This window comes from Dermacentor variabilis, chromosome 1, assembly GCF_050947875.1.
Source record: "Dermacentor variabilis isolate Ectoservices chromosome 1, ASM5094787v1, whole genome shotgun sequence".
Taxonomy (NCBI): domain Eukaryota; kingdom Metazoa; phylum Arthropoda; class Arachnida; order Ixodida; family Ixodidae; genus Dermacentor; species Dermacentor variabilis.
In genome coordinates, this window is record NC_134568.1 from 286,944,098 (window position 1) to 286,950,097 (window position 6,000).

A 6,000-nucleotide genomic window follows, 5' to 3' on the forward strand; every position below is an offset into this window, starting at 1 on the left:
TTCTTGGAAAGTAATCACAACGTCACTTTTCTTCTTTTTACTGTATTAAGAGGGACGTGAGGGCGAGCGTGACATTGTATGGGACAGAGCGCAGTGCAATGCATTCTCGAAAGGCAATGTCTCACACTTTGCAGAAACTTCTTCAGCGCACTTAGTTCGCGCTTCATTTTTGGGTATGGCGTTGCTTTTATCAATAATTATAGTTGAATAGCTAACGGATGAAATAAAAATGATTAAACGAGCAAAAGCGCTTAATCAAAGTTCTGTACCAACGCATCAAATCTCCAAAACTGCGCCATCTTTAGTGCCGAAGTAAATTTCACTAGCTGCGACAAGTCGAATTCGTGCTTGGCTTTACTAGTGCAAAACGCAGAATGTGGACTAAGCATCTGGGAAGGTGCATTTTATTCGCTTATGAGTGGTCAGTGAAGGTCGGCAACATGCGGTGAATTTCTGTCCCGCAAGCGAAGAGCATGACTGTCATAGCCGTTCGCCTCGGCGTGCAGCAGTCAGCATGGCAAAAGTAATAATTGTTCAACATATTTTAGAAAGGAAAGGAATTTAGAAAGGTAGACTGGCAAAATCTAGAAGCACCGCCTGCTCTTCTGCATCGAATGGTTGAAAAACTAATATGGACATTAAACCATTAAAGTGAGGCAATAAACTTAAAAAAATGACAGGAGTCATTTTAAGCAACAAATCCGCGAAAAGCGTACCAGACAACCTCTCATAAGTATGCCTGCCCGAGACACTAAAATACGCCGTTTTCCTTTAATGCACGTCAGAAAAAAATTTAAGCCGTCAGGAATTTCGAAAATGTTTTCAGGCAAAGAGGCTCTCTCTCTCTCTCTCAGTTTTTTTCCTGCTGCAAACGCCGAAAGTATGCGATGGAAACAACAGCTATGAACCACACGGTGTTGTACTTTATTTCGGAAAGTGAAGAATTCCAACTAACTTAACGGGCTGTTTCTCATTATTTACGAATATTTTCTAATGAAGAACGCTGGCACATTTGTTGCACTTTTTTCTCGTGTTCATTTTTTAGTACTTGCACTTGCTGTAAGGGGATGAAAGTTACAAATTCGTTGTCTTATTCCATTATACAGGAGTATTTTGACCTCGGAATACCGAACATTGCACGCTTGTTTGATGTATACCACGTGAAAACAACAATTACAATCAAAAATACTTACTCCCTGAAAAGGCAAGTCGAGCACTATGCACTGCTCATAGTTGTACTGATAGTTGATACTTGTACTACAATGCTGACAGCAGTGCCCAGCAGTAGTACAGCCATCGTGTTGCACAACTTCTTCAGAACGGTACCGAGGCAATCGGGAATATGTTCTTGGAATCGAACGGCATTTGCTTGCTTTTATCATGGCAACTGAGCATGAACTACGAATTATTGGGACTGACGTTTAATGAACATTATAAGGACTTTACGTCCGGGAAGGTATTTTGTAACGTTTCAACTCACTTTACATTATTTTCACCGTGCGTTATCGGCTCACTTGAAACCGCGCCACCGCACTCGCCATGATCGGCCGAACGGCAGGACGTGAATGAGAAGTGAATAAAATCAAAGAAAAATAATTCTTGCAAAGTGCGACCCACGGTTCAGCGCGTTTGCAGTAACAGCGAGAAAACAAATAGCACAGTCACTTGGCGCACTAGAGGGGACACGAAAGATAAAATATTAGCGTATAATTGGCACTTACGAATGCGGGCGCTAAAACTCCGGGGTTAAACTCACACGCCTTTTCGTTCGTAAGTGTTCTTTGTATTGTATTGCCGCCTTCGCTAATGATATGTCCAGCATGAGGATTGCCTCCAATTCGCCTCAACAATTTCAAATTTGTGATTTAGTCCCCTGCTGCTGAACCTTCTATTAGTTTCATAAACGGATTCTTGTCATACACTTAATTGTATGCTCGAGAAAAGCTTGTTACGTTTGTGGCTGGTGGCCGCCACGCACGTAACACCGGCAGTACACACGGGGTGAATTGAACGTCATATACTCATGACGTAGAAAAATATGGCTACCATTTATCGCAATTCTCACTGATTTTATTAACATGTATGTTCGAAAGCGTCATTCCGAGCATGGCCCCAACTACACCTAACCACACCTAAAACATTTAGGCAGAAAGTACTTCATTCTGCCTAAATATTACAACGAATGAGTTTCAGCTATGCTTGAAAGCTTTCTAAGATCAGTTGAGTTCGATTTCCTTCCATTTGTGGTACGTTTTTGCCAGCACAATGTCGAATAAATGAGGGCTGTCTCCCTGGACCTGTAATTTAGGTGATGATAACTGATGCATAGTGAATAAAAGGTCAGTAGCTAGTATAGGCAATGATGCCAGTGTTATTTACACATAAGTCATCACATAAAGATAGCTAATGGGAATGAAGTGCAATTCTGATATGGTTACGGCGCCATTATTCCGAGCGTAGCCTTAAACTGCTCCAGGTGCGGCTTCGCAAAATACCGCATGTGCAAAACTTGTTGGTTGAATTGTTGCTTTCATACCACGGTGCAAGGATTACGCACAAGCAACAAACGCACGGACTCGAATAAGCGCCATTTTTTTTTAATTTAGAACAGAAAGTCATCTTGTATGTGAAGTGGGCGCATGCGTGCTTTGTACAAGAAAGGCGCAAGAAGCGATACGAAGTGAGGCATAGTGGTATCACAAATCTGATTCCAAAGATGCGCCATACGGAGGCATACAAAGAAATACTATATCATTGACCCATTCTTCACCATATTCCTTAATATAAGCCACCTCCAGGCGTTCTTCGTGCCTATGTGCCCATTGCTTGTGTGCAACTTTCGTACCCGGTCAACCCGGATATGCAGTTTTTAACGCTTTACGCCAGCAGTAAGGGCCTTTCACTTCATACATTGTTTTAGTCAGTTCTAAGTAAAAAACAGATATGAAGCAGTCCCGTACTATTAACAAACCGGTGATCATATATATAGGCGCGTCCATATTCGACGTTGCAAGCAACCAGAGTGATACAGGCCATGGCTAAGAGGCGCTGCCTACAGAAGTTGCGGTTGCCATTGATCCGAAGCTGGCGTTATTCAGTGAACCATATATCCATGAAAATCAAAGAAACGAGAAAAAAAATTAGCATGCTTTCAGTGAGGGAATAAGTGATGAATGATATTCATTGAAGAATGCCCTTATTACCCAGATAATATATTTATGAATTGCTGTAGTGGGGTAAAAGAGGGCATTCTAGGAAACAGCGTGATTACGTGCCTTTGATTTAGTCGCTAATTGAAAATAGCATATCCGCACAAGAAGGCCATCATCAGTGTGTCTCAAGTCACTTTCCTCAAGGCCTTGATACAGGATGCTATTTCTTTTTCTGGAAGCACAAATTCAGGGAAAAACAGAACTATGTGAATTAACTCTGTAACATTTATTACTAGGCTCTTTAATTTACGTTACGAGTAGTTAGCAACCTGAAAACTTCGCTGCGAAGGAGGCGAGAAACCCACTAGTGTCTGTCGCCTGCTTCGCGATGCTGGCCTCACCCAGTCGACACACTAAAGGTACTGTCTACTTACGGGTGAACGGCAAGTAAAAGTGGCCATAAAGGCAACCGACCCTTCTTAACTGCGCAGTTCCCGCGAGTTTCTTCGTGCGTTTTTTTTTTTCTTAGGCCGTATGACATAAACGAAGCAGGACGCTGCCTTTTCTCTCGCAAGGGCAAGAAGTGCCAAGAATCGGGCGAATGAGACAAATGTGAGAAATCTCCCGCGGAGATGGCACGATACGTTTCCAGAAGAAATTATCGCGTCACCTCCGTGCAGTTCTCGCAGCAAGTCACGTCAACACTTGCGCTGCGCCCTCCTCCGCTGTCAGCCTGGACGCGTCGACGTCAGCGCAAACTTACCGCTCGTCAACAGGTGTCAGTGGGAAGTTGGCGCACGGAGCCGTCGCGCTTCGCAGTCTGGGCCTTCGGTTAGATCCGCCGCTGTCGGTGTAGAAAGAAGGTGGCTGCGAGGCAAGTTTGTCTAAAAGGGGTTGCACAGCCTTCGCGTCACTTCCCGCGCGGCCGTATTCCCGGATTCACTGCCAGCTCGAGCCGAACACTTGGAAGAGTCGTCGCTCATGTCATCGGAGGAGAAACAGGGACGACCAACGCTTCTTTTTTTTTTCAGTTTCTCAGAACAGGAGCCGTAGTCCACGTGGGTACGCGCGTTCCCATCCACGACGAAAACGAATCGCGTGCGGCGGCGCGTGCCGTAGCGGGGGCCGTCGACGACCGTCAGTCGCGAGCGCGGCGTGCGGCGCGTGTGAGACGAGCCGCGGAAGCGCCCCGGGCCGCCGCCGGTCCTGGATCGCCTGTCGCTGCCGATGTGAGCGCGCGGGTCGAGCGAGTACCGGGAAGCGGCGAGGCCGGAGTTTCGGAAACAGGGGCCGAACCCGCCCCCGGCGCGCGCGCGCGCACGCCTCCTTCGCATTCTGCTTATCGTGGACGAAGATCGGCCCGGCGTCCTTTCTTTTTTTTTTTTTGCTTCGCTGGACGCGCCGTCGCTGTGCAGTACAGTTCAGGCAGTGCCTCCTATCGAACACAGCGCTCGCATTAGTTTCCCTTTAGTGCTTGCAGCTTGAGACACCCGTATCGCCAGCAGAGCGGTGCGCGGCGAGTTAAAAGAGAAAAAAAAAGAAGAACGGAAAAGCAGATCGCCCTTCTAACGCGCTCTGTTTACAGCGGGAAAGGGTAATCGGGTTCGCTGTGGGGTGCAGTGATCCGCTACCATCTTCATTCTGCCTCCGGATATCGTTGCGCCAACTGAAGCGCTTTCTAGCAGCGCTCAATCGTCTGGCGGCAGAGTCATGCGAAGGAGGACCAGGATGCATCATTATGCACATACGGCGTTCGCTGTCCGCCAGAACAGCGGCGGCTAGTTTCTGGGAGTTACCGTTGGAGATACCATCAATTCTGCGCCAATTTCCCGCAGTGGGACGCAGTAGTTCCTTCCCATTTCCTCTTTCTTTTTCCCTGCGAAAATCGGTGAAGCTTGCGCTTTTGCACAAACAATAAAAACAGGCAAGCCTGCCGCGTCTCGCAAAGGGGAATAAAAAGTATGTAGAGTGAAACCGGTAAGAATAAAATTCGTAGCGTATAAAGTGCCTAGTAGTTTGCTTGTTGTTTCATGATGCCCTGCTTATCAGTACTTACAGACAGTGTGCACAAAATCGCATTGTAAACTTGAACAACGATAGTTTAGTCAAACAGTGCCTTAAAATACCGTGAGGCTATGGGCCAATTTTTAGCCATTTCTGAGTGCCATGAACTTAGTTCATCATAGTGCGCCGAAGCCATACAAGGCAATGTATAATATACGTAATTAAGAGACTACGTTTGTTTGTTATATTTGTTGTTATATTTGTTATAAAACGTTTCTTTTAGATATATTTCTCAGTGCCGATTAGTTTAATCTTCGTGAGCAGGAGCTTGCACGGGTTCTCGTCTGAATCAAGCTCGCACGGGCCGATATCAAACTAAATTCGGGAGTTTTACGTGCCAAAACCACGATACGATTATGAGGCACGCTGTAGTAGCGGACTCCGGATTAATGTTGGTCACCTGGGGTTCTTTAATGTGCACGTAAATCAAATTACACGAGCGTTTTTTCGTTTAGCCCCATCTAAATGCGACCGCCGCTGCCGAAATCGAACCCTTGACCTCGAGGTCAGCAGGGAAACGCCATGGCCACTGGGCTACCGCGACGAGTGCGAGCCGCAATAACACGGCACACTTTGCAAGCACGAGATCATTAACTATGCCAGTGTGGATGGCCGAAAGCTCATCGCAGTGAGAAAACTAAATTATTACTTGCATGTAAACATTCTGTTGCGGGTCGTGGGGGTGTCTGGGCCAGGAATCTACCAAGCCCATTGGCGGTACGTCCGGTAGTAGGAATGAACGAAAAAGGGTTTTACATTAGTTACACTGGCTCCATATACGTAA

General features: G+C 46.2%; 1 protein-coding gene across 2 annotated transcripts in view; it reads right to left on the reverse strand.

Annotated features, from left to right (window-relative positions):
- Window positions 1–4,317, reverse strand: part of LOC142573864 (uncharacterized) — a 103,099-nt gene extending 98,782 nt beyond the window's left edge. For both annotated transcript variants that reach the window (XM_075683087.1, XM_075683083.1), the window contains exon 1: window positions 3,916–4,317. The gene's annotated coding sequence lies outside the window, so the exon portion shown is untranslated. The remainder of the gene's footprint in view (window positions 1–3,915) is intronic.
- Between the last annotated feature and the right edge of the window lie 1,683 nt (window positions 4,318–6,000).